At 40.9% G+C, this 24,847-nt stretch overlaps 1 protein-coding gene across 3 annotated transcripts in view; it reads left to right on the plus strand.

Moving 5' to 3' along the window:
* Nucleotides 1–24,847, plus strand: part of svep1 (sushi, von Willebrand factor type A, EGF and pentraxin domain containing 1) — a 141,806-nt gene that overhangs the window by 37,729 nt on the left and 79,230 nt on the right. The window lies entirely within an intron of this gene.

Here is a 24,847-nt window from a genome sequence, read left to right on the forward strand (position 1 = left end):
TGTATCACATCAGATAGAACAACGTAACATCAAGAAGTGGGAAACAAACTTTGGCAACACGAGTGTAGATATGTGAGCTGCGTCTCTAGCTAACTGATATACAAACCCCGTTTCCATATGAGTTGGGAAATTATGTTAGATGTAAATATAAACGGAATACAATGATTTGCAAATCCTTTTCAACCCATATTCAATTGAATGCACTACAAAGACAAGATATTTGATGTTCAAACTCATAAACTTTATTTTTGTTTTTGCAAATAATAATTAACTTAGACTTTCATGGCTGCAACTTGTGCCAAAGTAGTTGGGAAAGGGCATGTTCACCACTGTGTTACATGGCCTTTCCTTTTAACAACACTCAGTAAACGTTTGGGAACTGAAGAGACACATTTTTTAAGCTTCTCAGGTGGAATTATTTCCCATTCTTGCTTGATGTACAGCTTAAGTTGTTCAACAGTCCGGGGTCTCCATTGTGGTATTTTAGGCTTCATAATGCGCCACACATTTTCAATGGGAGACAGGTCTGGACTACAGGCAGGCCAGTTTAGTACCCGTACTCTTTTACTATGAAGCCACGTTGATGTAACACGTGGCTTGGCATTGTCTTGCTGAAATAAGCAGGGGCGTCCATGGTAACGTTGCTTGGATGGCAACATATGTTGCTCCAAAACCTGTATGTACCTTTCAGCATTAATGGCGCCTTCACAGATGTGTAAGTTACCCATGTCTTGGGCACTAATACACCCCCATACCATCACAGATGCTGGCTTTTCAACTTTGCGCCTATAACAGTCCGGATGTTTTTTTCCTCTTTGTTGTTGTTCGTAAACTGTTGGACAATTTGCTCACGCATTTGTTGACAAAGTGGTGACCCTCGCCCCATCCTTGTTTGTGAATGACTGAGCATTTCATGGAATCTACTTTTATACCCAATCATGGCACCCACCTGTTCCCAATTTGCCTGTTCACCTGTGGGATGTTCCAAATAAGTGTTTGATGAGTGTTCCTCAACTTTATCAGTATTTATTGCCACCTTTCCCAACTTCTTTGTCACGTGTTGCTGGCATCAAATTCTAAAGTTAATGATTATTTGCAAAAAAAAAAATGTTTGAACAGTTTGAACATCAAATATGTTGTCTTTGTAGCATATTCAACTGAATATGGGTTGAAAATGATTTGCAAATCATTGTATTCCGTTTATATATTTACATCTAACACAATTTCCCAACTCATATGGAAACGGGGTTTGTGTTATATAACCTACTCCTTCATTGCCACTGCCCCGCAATAAAACGTAGTTTTTAGGAATTCTTTATATTGCTGTAGGTTTTCCTACATTAGAAGGCCAAATTACAAGCTACTCTACAAATCAAGTTAACATTGTTAACGCATCATACAGTGTATTGTTATTACTGTTTCATTTTCTCCTCCATTGCCATAAATAGTAGGCACCTCCTCCACCATTAAAAGTAGCTTTTGGGAAAATCCATCATTATTTTGCTGCAGGTTTGTGAAGCAGGAATCTTCGAAGTGGCACACACGAAGAGAGACTTTACCAGTTGAAGGCACTTTGCTGCTAAACATAAAAGTTAGCCAGCCACGTCTTACTTAGACTTAGACTTAGACAAACTTTAATGATCCACAAGGGAAATTGTTCAACACAGTAGCTCAGTTACAATGATGGCAAGTGTAAGGATGGAAAGGACAATGCAGGTATAAATAGACTAATATAGCTATAAAAAATAAAAAAAAATCTAACATATATACGAATATATACATAATATGTGTACAGAATAATTTATATACAGATATATTATATTTACGTGTGTATGGTGACCTGTGTCCAAACCAATAATAGAGCATTTTTGTTCATCGGATTGTACCTTCGGCATGTTGTTATGCGAACTACAAAATAAAAGTGGCGGACTTACTACCGAAAAACCTGTGCAATATATGGAGATACCTGCTGACGTCACAGATCGGGCAATTTCCAAATGGCTTGTTTGGAAGAAGTATGAAGGAAAGAAAGATTGTTTTATAATTACCGTATCTCTGCAATGCATTAATGGTTTGATTTTACAATTCCGGAAGTTATGCAGATCGGAAATACACAAAAACAGGTAGGCAAGAAAAGTTGGGTTTGCATGATAAGTCTCCTTTAAGATGTGTAGCAAAGCCTACTGATAATTTTCCAAGCCACCGTTTGAGCACCTTTTCTCTCAATAGTGGAGCAAGTGAGGGAGATCATAAATAGATTTTGTGCCCATAAACAGGCTGCAAAACTGGCGAAAAGAACAGGTAATTTTCTGTGTAATTTCATGCAACGACTGAGGGATATTTGACAGAGCCGCAGGCTTTATTTTAAGACGTGAAGTCAGACTTCTGCTCTCAAATGTGGAGCAAACAAGTGAGGGAGATGATAGATTTTTCTCACGTTTGGGGCTCATAAACGGGCTCTATGGACACGTATTACTAATGGAACATCATTCGATTGTTTTCCCCACACACGTATACTCAAATAAACACTTAAATAACTTGTTCAAGGTCCAAGAGCATCATTAGTAAGTCATAATGTGAAAAGCTTCTAACAATAATTACATTTTCGTAACATCTTTTCACCAAGTGAGGTAGTGTTAATCTGTTTAATTTAAATCACTTTATCAGAGCGACTGCAGAATTTATGAGGGATCAGATTAGGACTGAAACCATGTCTATAATTCAGCCAGTGAGATGAAGCAAGATAACATTTTAAATGTTAGATTGTGTCTCTCTGGGGGAGCGCAGGAGCCATCCCACTTGTCCCTGTCAGAAGTGATACAGTCAATGAACTTGATTGTGTTGTTTCAAATCCATCCAAGAGCGCAGGGGATCAAGTGATCTTCCTCATGACATCATCCCATCTTCCTTAATTTACTATGTCTCACAAGGGTGTCCCAGCCTTGTCATGCTAAAGTTGCATCATGTTCACTCCGCGTGCATGTGTGTGTGCGTGCTTGCAGTGCAATGACTAACAGATGCGCTAGCTTCAAAGTGAGTGATTGAGTAACTGCTTAATTTGGTGAGAGATTGGTTTAACGAAGCTGCTTCTTAAACGCAACACTTCTGGATAATAATTCTCGAAGAATAGAAACTGTAAAAAAAAAACGGGCAAAGGATGTTCCAAAGTGCCCTATTAATCAGAAGTGACTTTTTAATGATGCTCTAACAGTAAAGTGTTTCTTTAAAACCTTGTTTATGAACACTAATCATGAAGAACATCTATCATGTCCCTCACCCGGAGATCGGTAGGTTGCGAGTTCAAACCCCGGCCGAGTCATACCAAACACTATAAAAATGGGATTGATTACCTCCATGCTTGGCACTCAGCATCAAGGGTTGGAATTGGGGGTTAAATCACCAAAATGATTCCCGGGCGCGGCCACCGCTGCTGCTCACTGCTCCCCTCACCTCCCAGGGGGTGATCAAGGGTGATGGGTCAAATGCAGAGAATAATTTCGCCACACCTAGTGTGTGTGTGTGTGACAATCATTGGTACTTTAACTTTTAACTTTAACTTGTTTCTGCCAATTTGGAGAGAAGAGGTGTTTAAATGCCCGCCTTTAAAGTGCGTCTTTTCATGACGTCATGAAGGAAAAGCCTCCTTTACGATACCGCCTCAGACCCGTCCTAAGCTAGATATGCCCACCCCAAGTTTCCGCCCATAATTTTACAGAGAAGTCTTTCTTTTTTTTTTCAAAGGAAAAAAACCATTGAATAATAAAGCTTACTGGTCGTCTGTCAGCTACAGATATGGGAGTTGCATTAAGCTACATAGAAAATTTAAAAAAAATTGACTTGACATATATATTACATCGTTATTTGGTATGGCCTGGTGTTTAAAATCTAAGATAGAAAATATCATAAATTAATCAAATATGTTTTTTAAAATTTAGATTTTCCCCTATAGCGCGAGGAGATTGTTTAACGAGGGAGCTCCTTAAACACAACACTCCTCAATAGTTACATCGCTGGGCAGTTACATCACTGGGCGAGGATGAAAACATCACAATCCTGCCAGCTGATCTCGCACAGTAATTCTCAACACAACTGACGACCAAAACCAGTTGCTCAGACAAGACTCCAACACATATGAAATACTCAAAAAGGACCCTGCAAGTGGGAACAACAGGAGAGTCATTGCGTACTTATAAACTCTACAGAAGTCAGAAGCCATCAACCGGGCATTGTATTACAGCTTATACCCACAAGACACCATCCCTGGCATTTATGGCCTTCCAAAAATACACAAAGATGTGGCTCCCCTCAGACCCATTGTCAGCAGCATTAACTCTGTGACATACAATATTGCTAAGTATGTGGCCAACATCTTAACATCGCTCGTTCGCAAAACCCCACATCATGTCCAAAACTCAATTGACTTTGTAGCAATGATCAGAGATCTAAAACTGGACAAAAATATAACTATAGTTTTATTCGATGTTACCTCCCTGTTCACCTGTATTCTGACCCAAGATGCAGTAGAGACGGTGAGGGAACGTCTACTATGTGATCACACCTTACAGGATAGATCCACACTAAACACAGAATGGTATGCTAACGCAGGGATTCCGACTATTTCGGACTGGTAGTAGTTGATCCACAAAATACCTCAATGCTAACGAGGGGAAATTACAATTCAATGACTGTCGTTGGCTTTGACAGTAAGATCGCTCGTTTGCATCCAGACAGTTGTTTTTGTCACTATGATAGGGCGAAACCATCCTTGCCCAGGCACACTCTCCTGGTTTTGGAGGTTTTATATTTGGGGTTTTGACCAATCTAAGTCTAAGACAAGATCGGACCAATCTAAGTCTATGAGCATGAACTGATTAACCCTACTTGGATGAGAGGCGAAACGTCTTCTAACCCAAACCCAACAGTCCAGTTTCGATCGATTGAATGCTCTGAGATTACAATGACCTAGATGAATCAGAACATTCATAGACACTCCTGGATAATGATCTCTAAAGTTAGATAAACATGAAAAAATATGGTTGAAACATTAATTAATTTTGATCCAAGGGGCCTACTTTGCAAAGTTGACATTTTTATGAATTTGTAACAATTAATTAGTGAGCGCCAAACGTGACAAAAATCTGTGATATCCCTTACTTTTTTTCCTCCACTTAGGCGACAAAAAGTGCTCAAATTGTCTCTTTTAAAATTCGGGGTAGGCTTCGCTACACATCTTTAAATGCAGCCTGGGACTATTCCTGTCAGTCAGTTACAGACGTGGGATCTGTACGTTTGATTGTTTAGTTCAGCGAAAAGACTAACCTTGCATGATGTTGCTGTTAAAATGTGACTGTAATTTTAGCATTGTTGCTCATGGCCATGTTAGTGTTGCTAACTTTTGTGTCATCCTGTCCCACTCCTTAATGTTACCTTGCTGTATGTTATATGTGGCATCTCTTACATTGGACAAGTTACAGTGTGTATATAAAATCAATTACAAAACCCAAAACCAGTGAAGTTGGCACGTTGTGTAAATCGTAATTAAAAACAGAATACAATTATTTGCAAATCATTTTCAAATTATATTCAATTTAGTACACTGCAAAGACAAGATATTTAGTATTCAAACTGAGAAACACAATTTTTTTTTGCAAATAATCATTGAGTTAGAATTTAATGGCAGCAACACATTGCAAAAAAGTTGGCACAGGGGTATTTTTACCACTGTGTTACATGGCCTTTCCTTTTAACAACACTCAGTAAACGTTTGGGAACTGAGGAGACCAATTTTCAAGCTTTTCAGGTGGAATTATTTCCCATTTTTGCTCAATGTACAGCTGTAGTTACTGACAATGGTTTTCTGAAGTGTTCCTGAGCCCATTTGGTGATATCCTTTACACAACGCTTTTGGATGCAGTACCGCCTGAAGGATGGAAGGTCACGGGCATGCCGCTTACGTGCAGTGATTTTTCCAGATTTTCTGAACCTTTTGAGAATATTACGGACCGTAGATGGTGATATCCCTAAATTCTTTGCAATAGCTCGTTGAGAAATGTTGTTCTTAAACTGTTCGACAATTTGCTCAAGCATTTTTTTCACAAAGTGGTCCCTGTTTGTGAATGACTGAGCATTTCATGGAAGCTGCTTTTACACCCAATCATGGCACACAACTGTTCCCAACTAGCCTGTTCACCTGTGGGATGTTCCAAATAAGTGTTCGATGAGCATTCCTCAACTTTCTCAGTCTTTTTTGCCACTTATGCCAGCATTTTTGAAAAATGTTGCAGGCATGAAATTCCAAATGAACGAATATTTTCAAAAAATAACAAAAGTTTCTCAGTTTGAACGTTCAGTATCTTGTCTTTGCAGTGCAAATTGAAGATAGGTTGAAAAGGAAAATTCTGCTTTTTGCAGACACACTCTGTTAGAGACCAGCTTGGACAAACACAGCTCATCAATCGGCTGGTAGATTTCGGTCAGCACACTTCCAATACAGTATTGTGGCACATCTGACACTTTAAAGTGTTAAGTAATACTCTCATATGGGACCTTTAGGAGTGTACTGCGTGATATTAATAAGCAGGCGAATATCTACAATCCTATGTGTGGTGTTAAATAAAGCTCTGGACAAGACTTTCATACATGTTTTTTAGGTTAGCCTGTTTTGTGCAGTAGCGTCTCTAAAAGCAGAAAGATGTGTGGTAAAGAGCAGTACGTCACACTGCAGAAAATTCTAGTCTCCATTTCTGTATTTTGTTGCTTTAACCTCAACAGGCTTGGCTGAAGAAGAGTTGTTGCGTAGATTCTGGGTACTCTGTGTGCTCCACTGGTCAACTTTTGACAGGCATAGCAAAGACCGCTGCCAGAAACAAGCCTCCCTCTGCTGTATTTGTGTGTGTGTGTGTGTGTGTGTGTGTGTGTGTGTGTGTGTGTGTGTCTCTTCAGGTGGGTTATGCTGTCTGGGCTCAATAGTTTTGTGCCTTTTTTTTCTTGCCCTAGCTTTCTAAAAACATACAAGAGCATGTCCTGTCTGTGGATTGTTATTATTATTGACTGAGTGATCCTGTTGGAAAAACGATCCAAATCCCCACTGTGTACAGCAGTATTGTTTATGGATCCATCCAGGCCAAGAAAAACAGCCTCTTCCCAAAACACGAACGGAATTCCAGCAGATAATGACGAATGATGAACTCGGTTTTGACACCAGACTCTTGACAAACTGGACATTGTTGTCGCCCCTTAAATATCTGTATTATGGTGCAAGAAAGTCCATTTTTTTAAACCTTATCTTTAGCCTGAGGAATGACAGCATGTCTGGCTTGTGTTCATGTGGTGTCATTGTAGCGGCTCTGCGTTCTGTTTCGATCTTCCCATACTGCCACCGCGAACCCAGGTTGCCCGATTGAGAAGTAAGTGTGCTCGCCACGAGGCTAAAATCCCAAGCTGCAAACTCGGCGGCGGGCACACTCTTTAAAGTTGTCAGGGAGTGAGGTTTATGAACGATCTTTGATCTGGCGCAACCACCCTAGCTGACCCCTTTTACATCAGCTTGCACTGTGTAAGCTATGAACGGTTTTATGTACCATTTTGACCCATCAATCAAGTGTACAGTCATGGCTGGAAATGCTATTTGTATGGGTTTTGGTCCAAATTCTTTGGTGGACAGAATTTGTTGAAAGGACTAGTTGGTACAATCCCTGGGGACTCTGCATGGCAGGGGCGTCCTCCTCCCTGAGCCAGGCTTGCACCTGACCGCATACCTAAATGAGGCTAGGTGACACTGCTGGGAGGCTTTTCCACCATTGAGACAAATCTTCAGTTGTGTGCCCCAGCGTCACGGGGTGTTTCGGCCCGGCTTACCACAAGACACCCTCTGCCGAGGAAGGGCCCACCCCACGGTGATCAATTCCCTGGGTGTGTGCGTCCCATTAGGTGTTAGCCTTAGCAGCCCAGCTGGTGTCACTCCTCCTCAACCACAACCAATGGCTCGTCCTCTCTGCTGTGTTGGCCAGCTCTTTAATGGCCTGTCTGTGAGCCTGCCCCCTGACGCCAACCTCCCTAAGGAGCTTTGCTGTTGTGCTTGCTACAAAGCCCCTACAGCCCACCTCCACTGGGTGCACCCTTACTCTCCAGCCTCTGTCCTCTGCCTCAGCTGCAAGGTTGGAGTACCGCAGCTTCTTGCGTTCATACGCTTCTTCGATGGCATCCTCCCACGGAACTGTCAGTTCAATGATATAGACAATATGGCAGGTTTCAGACCATAGGACGAGGTCTGGACGCAGGGTGGTCTATGCGATCGCTGGGGGGAAAATGAGCCTCTGATCTAAGTCGACTCGCATCTGTCAGTCCCTGGCTGCATTCAATGGGCTTAGATCAGGATTTGAAGGTCTCTTCTTCAGCTTTTCCCCCTCCCGAACAAACGCTGGTAGGTGTCGGCACACATCCTGGTTGTTGATGGGTTGGGCGTTGATGGATATCCTCCTGCACTCAAGTTTGTCAGCTAGACATCTGAGGACCTGGTTATGTAACCAGGTCCTATAAGCATAAGGAAATAAGCATCCAGATGACCGACAAGTCCTCTTGATGTATTTCTTGCTCCTGAAAATGAATCTGGCAGTAATTTCCCATAATATCAATTAGTTTTTGAGTAATTAGTAGATAACTACCGTAACTGTACTTGATCAGACTCGAGAGATTTTAGGTAAGCACGCCATTTATGTCGGCATAGCTTGACTCCAAGTTCCACATTTGCAGTGTCCAGTCACACCGACCTCACTCTCTCGACTTCCGTCTGCTCCAATGTTTCACCCTCTCTTGGTGCTCGCCTTTATAAGCAGCAGTTCATCCTCCATATATTCAATTTCAAAAAGATAAGGTTGTGAATCCTCATTTGTCCAAAAATAGTTGTCTTGGTTTTCTGTTACGAAATCTGCCATGATAAAAAAAACACTCACGTTTGTTTCCGGAAGTAGAAACACACATATGTTGTCGGAAGTCGGAAGTGTGCTGCTGTGGAAACGGAAATGAATGCGCTGCGGAAATAAGTTTCGGTATTGCTTGAAATGACCAAAATACGGTAAATATTGTACATATTACAAAATGTTATGAGTGTGTCTGTTACTACATTATATATATTTAATTACAGTGAGTATATAAAACGTTGGTTGAGGGTTTTGACTTAGTTTTAGAAGGCTTTGAAGGCGACAATGGTAACTTCTATTTGCCGCATCTTTCAAGACTTTTTTATCGTCCTTAGAATCCTACAAAAACAAAGTCATGTGTGTTCTTTTCGCTCATAATGATTGTGAATGATAGGCAAAATTTTAAAAAGGACAGTTCTCCTTTAAAATGTATTTAAAGTTTTTGCGTGTACTACACAGCTTTTACCATGGTGACACTAATTTACTGCACATTCATGTTACCATACTCATGCGTTTTGCTATGTTTTGAAACATGCAACAGACATCTATGTACCACTTTTTACGGGCATTTTTTTAGAAGCCGTCTTGTGGTGCGATCTAACTTTTTTAGCACACTAAATATGCGTACTGGGAGACGCTTGCACGAATGGCGAGTGTGCGCTGGATTGTTCTAGACGCAAGAAAGTGCATATTGCAAGAAATGTATTTCATACACAATACGAACGCAGACACCAAAACGAATCATTTAAATTTGTTTTAATCAGCCCCTTAAGCCATTTAAATGCAATAAACTTGTATTTCTCGTATATTTTAACATCCATCCATCACATCCATTTTCTACCGCTTGTCCCTTTCGGGGTCGCAGGGGGTGCTTGAGCCTATCTCAGTTGCATTCGGTCGGAAGGCGGGGTACACCCTGGACAAGTCTCCACCTCATCACAGGGCCAACACAGATAGACAGACAACATTCACACACTAGGGCCAATTTAGTGTTGTCAATCAACCTATCCCCAGGTGCATGTCTTTGGGGGAAGCCGGAGTACCCGGAGGGAACCCACGCAGTCATGGGGAGAACATGCAAACTCCACATAGAAAGACTATGAGCCTGGGGATCGAACCCAGGACCTTTGTATCGTGAGGCACATGCACTAACCCCTGTATGACCGTGCTGCCCCTATATTTTCACATTGTAATTTAAATATTAACATTTAAATTTCCAAGTTAAATACAACAAACAAATAATAACAATACAATATACTTTGTCTCTTAGCAACATTTTGCTTTTGAACAAAAATCACAACCAAAAGCAATAAAATATGTTAAGGGGGGTGTTGAGGCCCTCAAATACACACAAGCAAAACATTAAATAAAATGATGAAATAAAGTATTGACAAACAAAGTTGCACTTCAATATTGAACATGTAGGCAGAGGTAGAGTTGTACATTACTTAGCTGACAATCAAGTTAGGACCTTCTTAAACAAAAGTGCAAGGTAACAATATAAACACTACAGTGTAATCAGATGTATTAACAGGTCATATGAAAACTAGGGCTGTGAATCTTTGGGTGTCCCACGATTCGATTCAATATCGATTCTTGGGGTCACGATTCGATTCAAAATCGATTTTTTTTTCATCACAATTCTCGCTTCAAAAACGATTTTTTCCCGATTCAAAAGGATTCTCTATTCATTCAATACATAGGATTTCAGCAGGATCTACCCCAGTCTGCTGACATGCAAGCAGAGTAGTAGATTTTTGTAAAAAGCTTTCATAATTGTAAAGGACAATGTTTTATCAACTGATTGCAATAATGTAAATTTGTTTTAACTATTAAATGAACCAAAAATATGACTTATTTTATCTTTGTGAAAATATTAGACACAGTGTGTTGTCAAGCTTATGAGATGCGATGCAAGTGTAAGCCACTGTGACACTATTGTTCTTTTTTTATTTTTATTTTTTTTATTTTTTTTATAAATGTCTAATGATAATGTCAATGAGGGATTTTTAATCACTGCTGTGTTGAAATTGTAACTAATATTCATACTGTTGTTGATAATATTCATTTTTGTTTCACTACTTTTAGTTTGTTCTGTGTCGTGTTTGTGTCTCCTCTCAATTGCTCTGTTTATTGCAGTTCTGAGTGTTGCTGGGTTGGGTTTGGTTTAGGAATTGGATTGCATTGTTATGGTATTGCTGTGTATTGTTTTGTTGGATTGATTAATTAAAAAAATAAATAAAATAAAATAAAAAAATAAAAATAAATAAAAAAATAGATTTTTTAAAAATGAGAATCGATTCTGAATCGCACAACGTGAGAATCGCGATTCGAATTTGAATCAATTTTTTTCCCACACCCCTAATGAAAACCAAACTTAAGCCTGGCAGATTCAGAGTGAGATAACACCCACATGACAACATGACACGTCTGCACTTTTAGAAATGCTCATTTTTTTAAATTGCAGCATGTCTTTGATGATGTATTTAACGACACTTTCTGTGAGCGCACTCCATTTATCTTCTTGTTCACCAAACGCGAAGTGAGTGTGGACTGACGGGTGATTGTGTTCCAAGCTGGCGTGACGGTTTTGTTGTTTTGGAGCGCATTCGGCAAACTGACTCCTCGGTGTTGACAGGCTCATCTTTTTCCAGACTGGTGCGGTGGCATTTGCTTTTGTGATCGTTTTGTCCACGTTCGCTGCTACATGTGTTGGTCACATGCTAACTTGTCGCAGTGTGTGATGCAAGTGGGCCAGCGGCCCTGCCACGTCGCACAAAGACTCAAAGACAGTTAATGAAGGACAATGAAATTCACTCCCATCTTTTCATTCCGGTACAAACGGGCACAGCTGCTGGAACCGATGAAAAGTGTGAATGCTCTTGAAAAGCATGCACATGACTGACTTATCGAATATCGGCCTGGGCGCTCCTTATTTTGCTCAGTTAACAGACACAATCCTTTGCGCAAACCATTCGTTGATCAGGCACTTACATGCAATATAAAATTGCCTGCAGTCTTATGTTGGGTGATGACAGCAGGCTGATGCAGGCCTACTACATTTTGGAGCTAAAAGTGGGCATTCCAAAATACATTTAAAGGCCTACTGAAATGAAATGTTCTTATTTAAACGGGGATAGCAGGTCCATTCTATGTGTCATACTTGATCATTTTGCGATATTGCCATATTTTTGCTGAAAGGATTTAGTAGAGAACATCGACGATAAAGTTCGCAACTTTTGGTCGCTGATAAAAAAGCCTTGCCTGTACCGGAAGTAGCGTGACGTCACAGGTTGTGGAGCGCCTCACATCTGCACATTGTTTACAATCATGGCCACCAGCAGCGAGAACGATTCGGACCGAGAAAGCGACGATTACCCCATTAATTTGAGCGAGGATGAAAGATTTGTGGATGAGGAAAGTGAGAGTGAAGGATTAGAGGGCAGTGGAAGCGATTCAGATAGGGAAGATGCTGTGAGAGGCGGGTGGGACCTGATATACAGCTGGGAATGACTAAAACAGTAAATAAACACAAGACATATATATACTCTATTAGCCACAACACAACCAGGCTTATATTTAATATGCCACAAATTAATCCTGCATAACAAACACCTCCCCCCTCCCGTCCATATAACCCGCCAATACAACTCAAACACCCGCACAACACACTCAATCCCACAGCCCAAAGTACCGTTCACCTCCGTAAAGTTCATACAGCACATATATTTCCCCAAAATTACGTACGTGACATGCACATAGCGGCACGCACGTACGGGCAAGCGATCAAATGTTTGGAAGCCAAAGCTGTACTCACGGTAGCGCGTCTGCTATCCAACTCAAAGTCCTCCTGGTTGTGTTGCTGCAGCCAGCCGCTAATACACCGATCCCACCTACAGCTTTCTTCTTTGCTGTCTTCATTGTTCATTAAACAAATTGCAAAAGATTCACCAGCACAGATGTCCAGAATACTGTGGAATTTTGCGATGAAAACAGACGACTTAATAGCTGGCCACAATGGTGTCCCAATGTCTGCTACAATCCGTGACGTCACGCACAAACGTCATCATACCGAGACGTTTTCAGCAGAATATTCCGCGGGAAATTTAAAATTGCACTTTACTAATCTAACCCGGCCGTATTGGCATGTGTTGCAATGTTAAGATTTCATCATTGATATATAAACTATCAGACTGTGTGGTCGGTAGTAGTGGGTTTCAGTAGGCCTTTAAACTTATTAGAAAACAACCTAAAATCCCTACTCTGTCTATTTTGGGGGGGATTTTACCTGTAGACATCATATTTAGGTCCAGAACTATGAGATAAGTGTCAATGTTTTCAGCATTAGAGGCGCCTTTTAGGAACAACTAGTTGCTAAGTTGCTGTTTTGACAAATCTTGCTCATATTATTCCGACATGTGCTTGGCAGTCGCCTAAAGGGGTGCACTAAATTTAGAGGTGATTGGGCTAAACACCTTTGTAAAGCTGTGTGAGAAATTCCAAGTCAATTCGACTTGAGGATTTTCTAATAGCACCACAACAAATTTTCAACCTTTTGTGTGCCGCAGTTTATAGTCACACCATGGGGTTGTCTTCCGACTATAAAAAAAAAATGGCAAAGCAAGTCTGCGTAGTTATTTTTAGCATCCAGGGTGTTGGTACCCCTTCCTTTACCCCAAACACAATAAAAGTTCCACTTCAGCGAACATTAAAAGCAGATGTCATGGACTCCAGACACAAGTTTACATGATATGTGATGCTTCAAAGTGAACATTTGCGAAACAAAAAAAATCAGCTCTCACCTCACAGTCTGTTTTTTTTTCCAATCGCACCTCTGCCAGCACACGGATGAAAGTGTGCTTCTATTTGGGTAATTTACAGTTGGATGTTGTAATAAGTCAGGATTGTGCATGTCTACCTCAGGAGTTACGTAAACATTAAAGACTACTCTGTTACCTCTCACTGTGGAAACCTCGATTCCCTCCCACAGCATCAATAACTTGTAAACTGTCTGGATTAGCGTGTCTGTCTGTCTCCTTCCCAACGTGTGTTTGTTCGGGTCCAAAATGGAGATCTGATTGTGTTCTGGTATGGTTATCAGCAGGAGTCTGGAGGACTGTGAGGACTCCTAAAAAGTAGAGAGAGTGATTCTTTCCCCGCTGATGTTGATGAAGTGTTCTGTGTTTCCTGACTTTTAAAGGCATTAATTACCATTCTGTGCCATGTGGGCAGGAAATTAGAGCCAATAGTTAAAAGCAGGCGTCAACAAAGACCTGCTTGTAAACATCCACTGCCTATGTAAAGTTGTCCTTTCAACAATGCAAGATAAAAAAAGGACATGTTGTGGAAAGAGCTGCCTCTGAGGTGTTCCCACAGTATTTTGTGCCAGTTGCTTATTGCAGCTTTAGAGTTTAAGGATGCCATGTTGTACATGTCTCCTCGCAAAGTGCACCATTGGAATTCATGTTAGCATTTTTGCAGCAGAGCGCTTTCCTCATATTGAAGATCTCTAGTTTTACTTATGATGATACACTTCCTCCTCCTAATGCAGGGGTCGTCAACCCGCGGCTCCGGAGCCGCATGCGGCTCTTTGACTACTCTGATGCGGCTCAGCTGCATACTTGCAGACCCTCCCGATTTTTCCGGGAGACTTCCGGATTTCAGTGCCTCTCCCGGAAATCTCCCGGAGAAAACATTCTCCGATTTTCACCCGGACAACGATATTGAGGGCGTGCCGTGATGGCACAGCATTTAACGCACTCTACAACCTTGCACACGTAAGTGACAGCAAGGCATACTTGGTCAACAGCCATACAGATCACACTGAGGGTGACGATATAAAGAACTTTAACACTCTTACTAATATGCGCAACACTGTGAACAAACACATTTTGGGAGAACATCCTCACAGTAACACAACATAAACACAACAGAACAAATACCCAGAATCCCATGCAGCCCTAACTCTTCCGGGCCACATTATACACCCCCGCTACCACCAATCCCCGCCCCCCCTAACCCTGCCCCCCACACATCATGGGTGCCTCATGTTTGTTACATGATGTTACCTTTGTCAAATATGTGTGTGTGTCACGTGAATATGCGTAACACATGATCTTGGGTGTGTCATGTTTGTTACATGATGTTACATTTTTCACATGTGTGTGTGTGTGTGTCACGTGCATACGTGTAACACATGATCTTGGGTGCGTCATGTTTGTTACATGATGTTACATTTGTCACATGTGTGTGTATGCCACGTGCATATGCGTAACACGTGATCTTGGGTGCGTCATGTTTGTTACATGATGTTACATTTGTCACATGTGTGTGTGTGTGTGTCACGTGCATATGCGTAACATGATCTTGGGTGCGTCATGTTTGTTACATGATGTTACATTTGTCACATATGTGTGTGTGTGTGTGTGTCATGTGCATATGCGTAACACATGATCTTGGGTGTGTCATGTTTGTTATATGATGTTACACTTGTCACGTGTGTCATATGCATATGCATAATTCTTGATCTTGGGTACGTCATGTATGTTACATGATGTTGCGTTTGTCACATGTGTGTCATATGCATATGCGTAGCACGTAACCTTGGGTGTGTCATGTTTGTTACATGATGTTACATTTGTCACATGTGTGTCACGTGCATATGCGTAACACATGATCTTGGGTGTCCCATGTTTGTTAGTTTTGTCACGTGTGTGTCACGTGCATGTGTAACACGTGATCTTGGGTACGTCATGTATGTTACATGATGTTGCGTTTGTCACATGTGTGTCATATGCATATGCGTAGCACGTAACCTTGGGTGTGTCATGTTTGTTACATGATGTTACATTTGTCACATGTGTGTCACGTGCATATGCGTAACACATGATCTTGGGTGTCCCATGTTTGTTACTTTTGTCACGTGTGTGTCACGTGCATGTGTAACACGTGATCTTGGGTGCGTCATGTTTGTTACACGATGTTACATTTGTCACATGTGGGCCATATGCATACATGTAACACGTGATCTTGGATGCGTCACATCACACCAGGCGTGTGTCACGTTGCCTCATGCAGATGCGCGTGTCACATCATGTAGACTTTTGTGTAACTTCGCGTCACGTTCTTGTGCGTTGTGCGGGTGCTTGCGTGTGCGTCTGTGTCATGTCACACATCAGGTGTGTGACTCACATCACTTTCATATCACTTCATGTCACGTCATGCTACTCACATCACTTGTATGTGTCACATCATGCCGCCGTTACATCACATATTATGTCATGTCATGTCATGTAACCTGCACTGTAAAAAAAAATTCTGTAAAAAAACAGTCATCTACTGGCAGCTATGGCTGCCAAACGAAAACCATAAAATTAAAGTAAAACATTGTAAACCAAGTAATGATCAAAAACATTATATTTACAGAAATTTTCATGAAATGTTTTGCGGAAAAATATCGTAATTTTACAGATTTTTACTAAATTATTAAGATTAACCACCTTTAATAAAGTGACGATGCAAACAGTTCTGCAGAAAAATACCTTTATTCTACAGAGTTTTTCCAAATTATTACGATCAAACACCTTTAATGAAGTGACAATGCTGGCTGGCAGTTCCACGCAAAAATATCAATATTTTAAAGATTTTTTTCTGAATTGTTAAGATCAACCACCTTTAATAAAGTGACGATGCAGAAAAGTTCTGCAGAAAAATACCTTTATTCTACAGCATGGGTGTCAAATTCTATCCCGGGAGTCTTCCAAACGCCAGCCAGCGCTGGCCCAGTCACATAACATGTGCGGCTTCTGCACGTACACACATTAGAATGCAACGCATACTTCATCAACAGCGATACAGTTTACACTGAGGGAAGCCGAATAAAAAACTTTAACACTGTTAGAAATATACGCCACACTGTGAATCCACACCAAACCAGAACCCTTTGCAGCACTAACTCTTCCGGGAATCTACAAGGTGTGTGTGTGTGGGGGGGAGGTTTGGTGGTAGCAGGGGTGTATTTTGTAGCGTCCCGGAAGAGTTAGTGCTGCAAAGGATTCTGGGTATTTGTTCTGTTGTGTTAATGTTGTGTTACGGTGCGGATGTTCTCCTGAAATGTGTTTGTCATTCTTGTTTGGTGTGGATTCACAGTGTGGCGTATATTTCTAACAGTGTTAAAGTTTTTTATACTGTCACCCTCAGTGTAACCTGTATCGCTGTTGATGAAGTATGCGTTGCAATCACTCGTGTGTGCGTACAGAAGCCGCACATATCTTGTGACTGGGTCTGATCGATGTTAGAATGGATGAAAAGCGGCCGTGACGATAGCTCGTAGAGGACGTTAATTTGTTCAACCTTGGCCCGCGGCTTTGTTCAGTTTTAAATTTTGGCCCACTCTGTATTTGAGTTTGATACCCCTGATTGTTAGTATGGACATAGACTTTTATATAACAAGCTACATATTTAATGAAAGATAATTACTGTAATTTTACATGAATTTGAAAGTAATTTAAGAAAACAGAAAATGCTATGTATAATTAATTTGGTATTTTTCTGTATATACATAGTTTGTCATTACTGGCATATTACTTAAAATAACAGGCGGATTGTTTATTTACAGATAATGTCTTCAATTCTACAGTTTTATAAACTGTAGAAAAATTACAGTAGAAATTTAGAGTAAATTAACCATAAAAATAGGATTTTTTTTACAGTGTGCTTCTGTCACCTCACCTCCTATTTGTGTCCCGTCATTCTACGTGGCGTGACGTCAAATCATGTCACATGTACAGGTAGAGGGTGTAATACATAAAATGTATAAAAATTATTAGTTTGTACTGAGTGCAAACACACATTGTTTTGTTCCAATGAGCTAAAACAAACAATGACGATCATTTAGGAGGAGGGAAGTCCAAAAGCCTCCCATTACGGAATCCCATCTTAACCTCAAAGATTCCTCTCGCTGCGTCCCAAGGGTAGCGAGCGTATCCTGCTGACTTATTACAGACTACGGGAAGACTGGGATTCAGTGGGCGCATGAGGCCAACCGCTAAACAACTGTACAAACACAGGCAGCTCTCCAGTCTGGTGAGCCTGATTATAGACGCCAATGTGCTGGGAAGTAAGTGACAAAAGGCCCACAGTAGCGTCCTCAACACACGTGGTGTAAATACACCAACAGTTATAGCAGAAGAAATCCACACACCCGCGCATGATGCGACGTACGCACACACACGCCGCCTGTCACTGCACGCTGCGTGTGACGTGATGTTGCACATATAAAGATGTCTAGCAAAGAATAAAACATTCCGACTATAGCAGCATTTTCTTCACACCCCTGTCAGACCCTCGCGCGAACGTTTGCAGGCCAGACTATACACTTTAATTGTCTATTTCCACTGTCTGAAGGGCACATGTTAAGTCTCGTTGACGAGCGGAACGTTCTTCTCCCCAAACTCTGGAATTTAAGAGCCGACTCAATAGAATGTGTGGCGTGAGAGGGCCTTTGACCACAGGCGGGCAGACCTCTGCACAGTGAGCTTTGGCAATATGGCCGCTTGTCATTCACTTGTCATCCTCCCTTGTCAAAACATGTATTGTGTGTAAAACCTGCATTTTTGATCCATTTCACTTATCCTGGGAAGCTCTCAAATTAGCAGTGGAAGCTCAGACCATGACATGGCAGAATTATGAACCCCATCTGGTATCGGCAGGCTTCGGGTTGCAGAATAAAATAAACCAGATGATGCCTCGGACCAGATGTGCAAGACATATTTCAGTTGGTAACATGAAATTGTGAGATTTGGTGCCTTTCAATTAAATAATTTGTGTTGAAGATAAGAGGTGGGAAGCAGCGTGTGTAATTGCACCGTGTGTGTTTTCCAGCATGTGTTTGCGGATCTTGTGGCAGCGAGCATACTGTATGAATGAATATGAACCTACAAATATGACCCCTTTAGATGAAAGCACCCTATCCATGTTGGTCACTGTGGTCCCTCTGGATAAATCTTTAGTGTTCGTCCCAGTCTTTTTTTAGGCCTGTCTAATCGAACACAGCGTGACCCGTGAGAGAGCAAACTTTCTCATGTGATTGAAACTTTGGCTCCTTGTTTTTTAACTGGACTGCACTTTTCTTTGCTTCTTCCTTTGGACTTCCGACTTCTTCCTAAGAGAGCCATTTTTCTTATAGCTGTAAAATGTTCTCTCCCATTGTTTCGAAACTAATAGTATTATGAGTAAGGGCCTGATCTCCTAAGATCCAAATAACATGTGCAAAACAGCTTGTTCAAACTATAAAATGATATATTATTTAAAAAGTATTATCAAAACAATAAATATTCAACCATATAAAACATGAGCAGACACCATGTGACCCTCAGGGACTATGCTTTATTTGATATGATGAAGCGTATGTAGCACTTGGCTTCACTGTAACCACGGTGGGAGACGAGGAAAGACTGGTGTGTTGTTTCCTTTAATGTTAAAGGCCTACTGAAACCCACTACTACCGACCACACAGTCTGATAGTTTATACATCAACGATGAAATCTTAACATTGCAACACATGCCAATACGGCCGGGTTAACTTATAAAGTGCAATTTTAAATTTCCCGCAAAAATTCCGGTTGAAAACGTCTATTTATGATGACGTATGCGCGTGACGTCAATCGTTGAACCGGAAGTATTGGTACACCATTGAATCCAATACAAAAAGCTCTGTTTTCATCTCAAAATTCCACAGTATTCTGGACATCTGTGTTGGTGAATCTTTTGCAATTTGTTTAATGAACAATGAAGACTGCAAAGAAGAAAGTTGTAGGTGGGATCGGTGTATTAGCGGCTGGCTGCAGCAACACAACCAGGAGGACTTTGACTTGGATAGCAGACGCGCTATCCGACGCTAGCCGCCGACCGCATCGATGATCGGGTGAAGTCCTTCGTCGCTCCGTCGATCGCTGGAACGCAGGTGAGCACGGGTGTTGATGAGCAGATGAGGGCTGGCTGGTGTAGGTGGATAGCTACTGTTTTTAGCATAGCTCTGTGAGGTCCCGTTGCTATGTTAGCTTAAATGGCGCCGTTAGCAACAGCATTGTTAAGCTTCGCCAGGCTGGAAAGCATTAACCGTGTAGTTACATGTCCATGGTTTAATAGTATTGTTGATTTTCTGTCTATCCTTCCAGTCAGGGGTTTATTTCTTTTGTTTCTATCTGCAGTTAAGCCCGATGCTATCACGTTAGCTCTGTAGCTAAAGTGCTTCGCCGATGTATTGTCGTGCAGATAAAAGTCACTGTGAATGTCCATTTCGCGTTCTCGACTCTCATTTTCAAGAGGATATAGTATCCGAGGTGGTTTAAAATACAAATCCGTGATCCACAATAGAAAAAGGAGAGAGTGTGAAATCCAATGAGCCCTTGTACCTAAGTTACGGTCAGAGCGAAAAAAGATACGTCCTGCACTGCACTCTAGTCCTTCACTCTCACATTCCTCATCCACAAATCTTTCATCCTCGCTCAAATTAATGGGGTAATCGTTGCTTTCTCGGTCCGAATCGCTCTCGCTGCTGGTGTAAACTATGGGGAAATGTGAGGAGCCTTTCAACCTGCGACGTCACGCTACTTCCGGTACAGGCAAGGCTTATTTATCAGCGACCAAAAGTTGCGAACTTTATCGTCGATGTTCTCTACTAAATCCTTTCAGCAAAAATATGGCAATATCGCGAAATGATCAAGTATGACACATAGAATGGATCTGCTATCCCCGTTTAAATTTAAAAAAATCATTTCAGTAGGCCTTTAATAAGCTTACAATGTTATGCAGAGGTATAGTAATACCAATTTTATAGACAAATTATACTATTATAGTCACGGTGGAGAGTGGGGGTGGGTCCCAAAAGATTTTCTTTTTCCAAGGGGGGAGTTTAACAGAAAATAATTGAGAAGCACTGGTCTAGGGACACCTAATACTCTTGTAAATCTTATACCAGTCATTAAAATATAATGATTTTGCTTTACGGGGACCTTTAAATAATATTAACAAGCTTAAAGGTGCCATATGTAGTAATGTGGACAGAAATGGTACTGCAATCATCATCAAAATTCTGTAGTGCCCCCACTCTCCATGACTGAGGTTGCCAGATACGCAGCCGAATCCCAATCCTACTCCAAGGAACTTCAAATGGCAATCGACGAGTCCTACGGTGTAGGTTTCTCTTGTTTATGCCTCTTGCAAGATGGTTTACTAAGTAATTATGCCACATTTTACTAACGTTGATTAGCCAAATGTATTTGTAAAGTTGCACAGCAATATTTAAGTCGGGAGTCGGGACAGATTGTTGGCATTACCCTGTTAAAATGTGTGGTTTGACAGCGAAATATATTATGTATAATAATATATAATATATTATGTATCGCATAGGCCTACTTTTGTGGCAAGCCGAGGCCAATAGTAAAATTACAGCCACATTTCGTTCAGCATAACTCCATGTTGCATCCTACCTGACGCACTACATTCTCTTCCATTCACGCACCTCAAAAGACCATCATACACAAGGGGTGATGGACTGCTGGGCAGCGCCTGAAGAGCTGCAGCCAAACGGTACAGGGCGTATTTATCAAAATGAAAACAATAACACGATTTCTGGGCTGTAAATCTAATTTTGAAATGAGCACATGCCGGCTGAACTACTGTTATCAGTTATAAATGTATTCAAAAAGAACATGATTTATTAAAGGCCTACTGAAATGAATTTTTTTTATTCAAACGGGGATAGCAGATCCATTCTATGTGTCATACTTGATCATTTCGCGATATTGCCATATTTTTGCTGAAAGGATTTAGTAGAGAACATCGACGATAAAGTTCGCAACTTTTGGTCGCTGATAAAAAAAGCCTTGCCTGTACCGGAAGTAGCGTGACGTCGCAGGTTGAAGGGCTCCTCACATTTCCCCATTGTTTACACCAGCAGCGAGAGCGATTCGGACCGAGAAAGCGACGATTACCCCATTAATTTGAGCGAGGATGAAAGATTCGTGGATGAGGGACGTGAGAGTGAATGACTAGAGTGCAGTGCAGGACGTATCTTTTTTCACTCTGACCGTAACTTAGGTACAAGGGCTCATTGGATTCAACACTTTCTCCTTTTTCTTTTGTGGATCACGGATTTGTATTTTAAACCACCTCGGATACTATATCCTCTTGAAAATGAGAGTCGAGAACGCGAAATGGACATTCACAGTGACTTTTATCTCCACGACAATACATCGGCGAAGCACTTTAGCTACGGAGCTAACGTGATAGCATCGGGCTTAACTGCAGATAGAAACAAAAGAAATAAACCCCTGACTGGAAGGATAGACAGAAAATCAACAATACTATTAAACCATGGACCTGTAACTACACGGTTAATGCTTTCCAGCCTGGCGAAGCTTAACAATGCTGTTGCTAACGACGCCATTGAAGTTAACTTAGCTACGGGACCTCACAGAGCTATGCTAAAAACATTAGCTATCCACCTACGCCAGCCAGCCCTCATCTGCTCATCAACACCCGTGCTCACCTGCGTTCCAACGATCGACGGAGCGACGAAGGACTTCACCCGATCATCGATGCGGTCGGCGGCTAGCGGCGGCTAGCGGCGGCTAGCGGCGGCTAGCGGCGGCTAGCGTCGGATAGCGCGTCTGCTATCCAAGTCAAAGTCCTCCTGGTTGTGTTGCTGCAGCCAGCCGCTAATACACCGATCCCACCTACAGCTTTCTTCTTTGCAGTCTTCATTGTTCATTAAACAAATTGCAAAAGATTCACCAACACAGATGTCCAGAATACTGTGGAATTTTGCGATGAAAACAGAGCTTTTTGTATTGGATACAATGGTGTCTGAATACTTCCGTTCCAACCATTGACGTCACGCGCATACGTCATCATACATAGACATTTTCAACCGGAAGTTTCGCGGGAAATTTAAAATTGCACTTTAAAAGTTAACCCGGCCGTATTGGCATGTGTTGCAATGTTAAGATTTCATCATTGATATATAAACTATCAGACTGCGTGGTCGGTAGTAGTGGGTTTCAGTAGGCCTTTAATGCTTTTTGACATATCATGACTTCACATGAACTTATACATATGGCACCTTTAAGTATATAAACTATATTTCAAATTATTGTTCAATTGTTCAATTCCATACATTTATTAAGATAATTGACCGTTTCCACTTTCGCAGATGTTCAACCGAACAAAGTGCCTTTTCACCAGCGTCCTCTTCCAGCGTTCTCTTGACTTTATGGTAATCAACACATTGACAGCCTACTTCCTCTCTAAATGCAGCATAGCTTGGCTAGCGAGACGTTTTGGACCTGGAAGCAGACAATTGTCTGCCAGAGCTATAAAGCGTCCAAATACAATGGCTCTCGAGTCATTATGTGGTCCATCTTTTGGTCTGACACTGGTACATTTGAAAGGAATTTCATTCTCTTGTCGCGCATCACTTCCTGTTCATCACTTGCGTCTTGGCCTGATTCCTATTGGCATGTCTTGGGATGGTGAAATGTGTGTATTTGTTTGTATCCGTCTGTCTCTGAAACATGCAACATTTTGGGACTCAAAAAAGAAAGGACTTCTTTCGAATGTTTTTCTGAAGTTGATCGCCAAAGGTACATGAAGCCTTGAAATAAGTCTTGTTGTATAAAAAGCAGAATTATGGTAGGAAAGATATTTGAGTAGCCTATTTGCAGTAGGTCACAAAAAATAGCACAGTGCTCCTGTAACACAAAGGATCTGTTTTTTTTACAAGTGGGTTGTAAAAAAATGTATACCGAAGATCTTTTCTACTAATGTTTATGGAGGGGATACTTTTCAAACAATAAAATATATATTTGTTTAATTAACTTTGTTTTTAATTTTTAAAAAAAGTATATTTAATTTAGTTTAAACATTAGATTTATAAAAAAAAGTTAATGGTAAAATAAATATTTGAAAACATATTACTACTTATTTATTGACACATTTAGAAAAAGTGCCAAAAAAAGTCTTAAACTTTTGTTTTCTAAATTTAAAAAAAAATCATTTTTAATGCTGTTTAATGAGTTCAATAAAGAGTTAAAGATTACAAATCCCACCAAATCTTGCCTTTGGAGAGGTTGTTTTTTTTTGGCATATTTCCTGTCTCTCCAGCATGTTTAAATGTGTGTGTGGGTGTGGACCCAGACAATATGAAAGCGTCCAACAAACTGCTTTTTTTGCCTGCATCCTGTTTTCAATCAATAGCAAGGAACTTTTTGATACAAGGGATTTCCAGCTCTAAAGCTGAAATCTTTGAGTCCACTGATGAAAAGTTCTCTCCCATAAAAAGTCGAACTGTGGTCTTCTTAGTAAAGATACTTGTTGTTTCTGGCAAGGACTTCAATTAATGAATCAATCTGAAATTCAGATCACATCGAAGGTTTCCTTAATGACGTCACGCTAATCAGCTAGCTATTTGGAAGGTTGCCTTTCAAAAGTAACCTTTCAGCGCCTAATAAGACTAGTTCACGCTCTTTCTTCTGGAAACGAAGTGATAGACGGCTGATGAAAGAACGTTGAACATGCCTCATATGACATGCATGCTTCTCTGTCTTCACAGCTTCTGTGACTACAACCATGCATATAAAAAAAAACCCTACAGAATGATGTCTCAGTGTGCATGTGCTGGTCAAAACTGTCTTTTTAAAAATAATTTTAGACTAATAAAACTTGTTTAGTAGCATGCCGTGCCACAAAATACTTTCCCCTAGATTTATGAACCGGTACAAATTATTTCTTTTACCACATTTTCCACCTTTGCTTGTCATTAATATGATCAATGGCCTTTTATTAATCTGGAAAGCTGTATTTCAGTTTAAGAATCCAGCAAAGCACTCCTTTCCCATAGAGGATATTTTACTAGCATTTTTGTGTCC

This window comes from Entelurus aequoreus, linkage group LG12, assembly GCF_033978785.1.
Source record: "Entelurus aequoreus isolate RoL-2023_Sb linkage group LG12, RoL_Eaeq_v1.1, whole genome shotgun sequence".
Classification (NCBI taxonomy): domain Eukaryota; kingdom Metazoa; phylum Chordata; class Actinopteri; order Syngnathiformes; family Syngnathidae; genus Entelurus; species Entelurus aequoreus.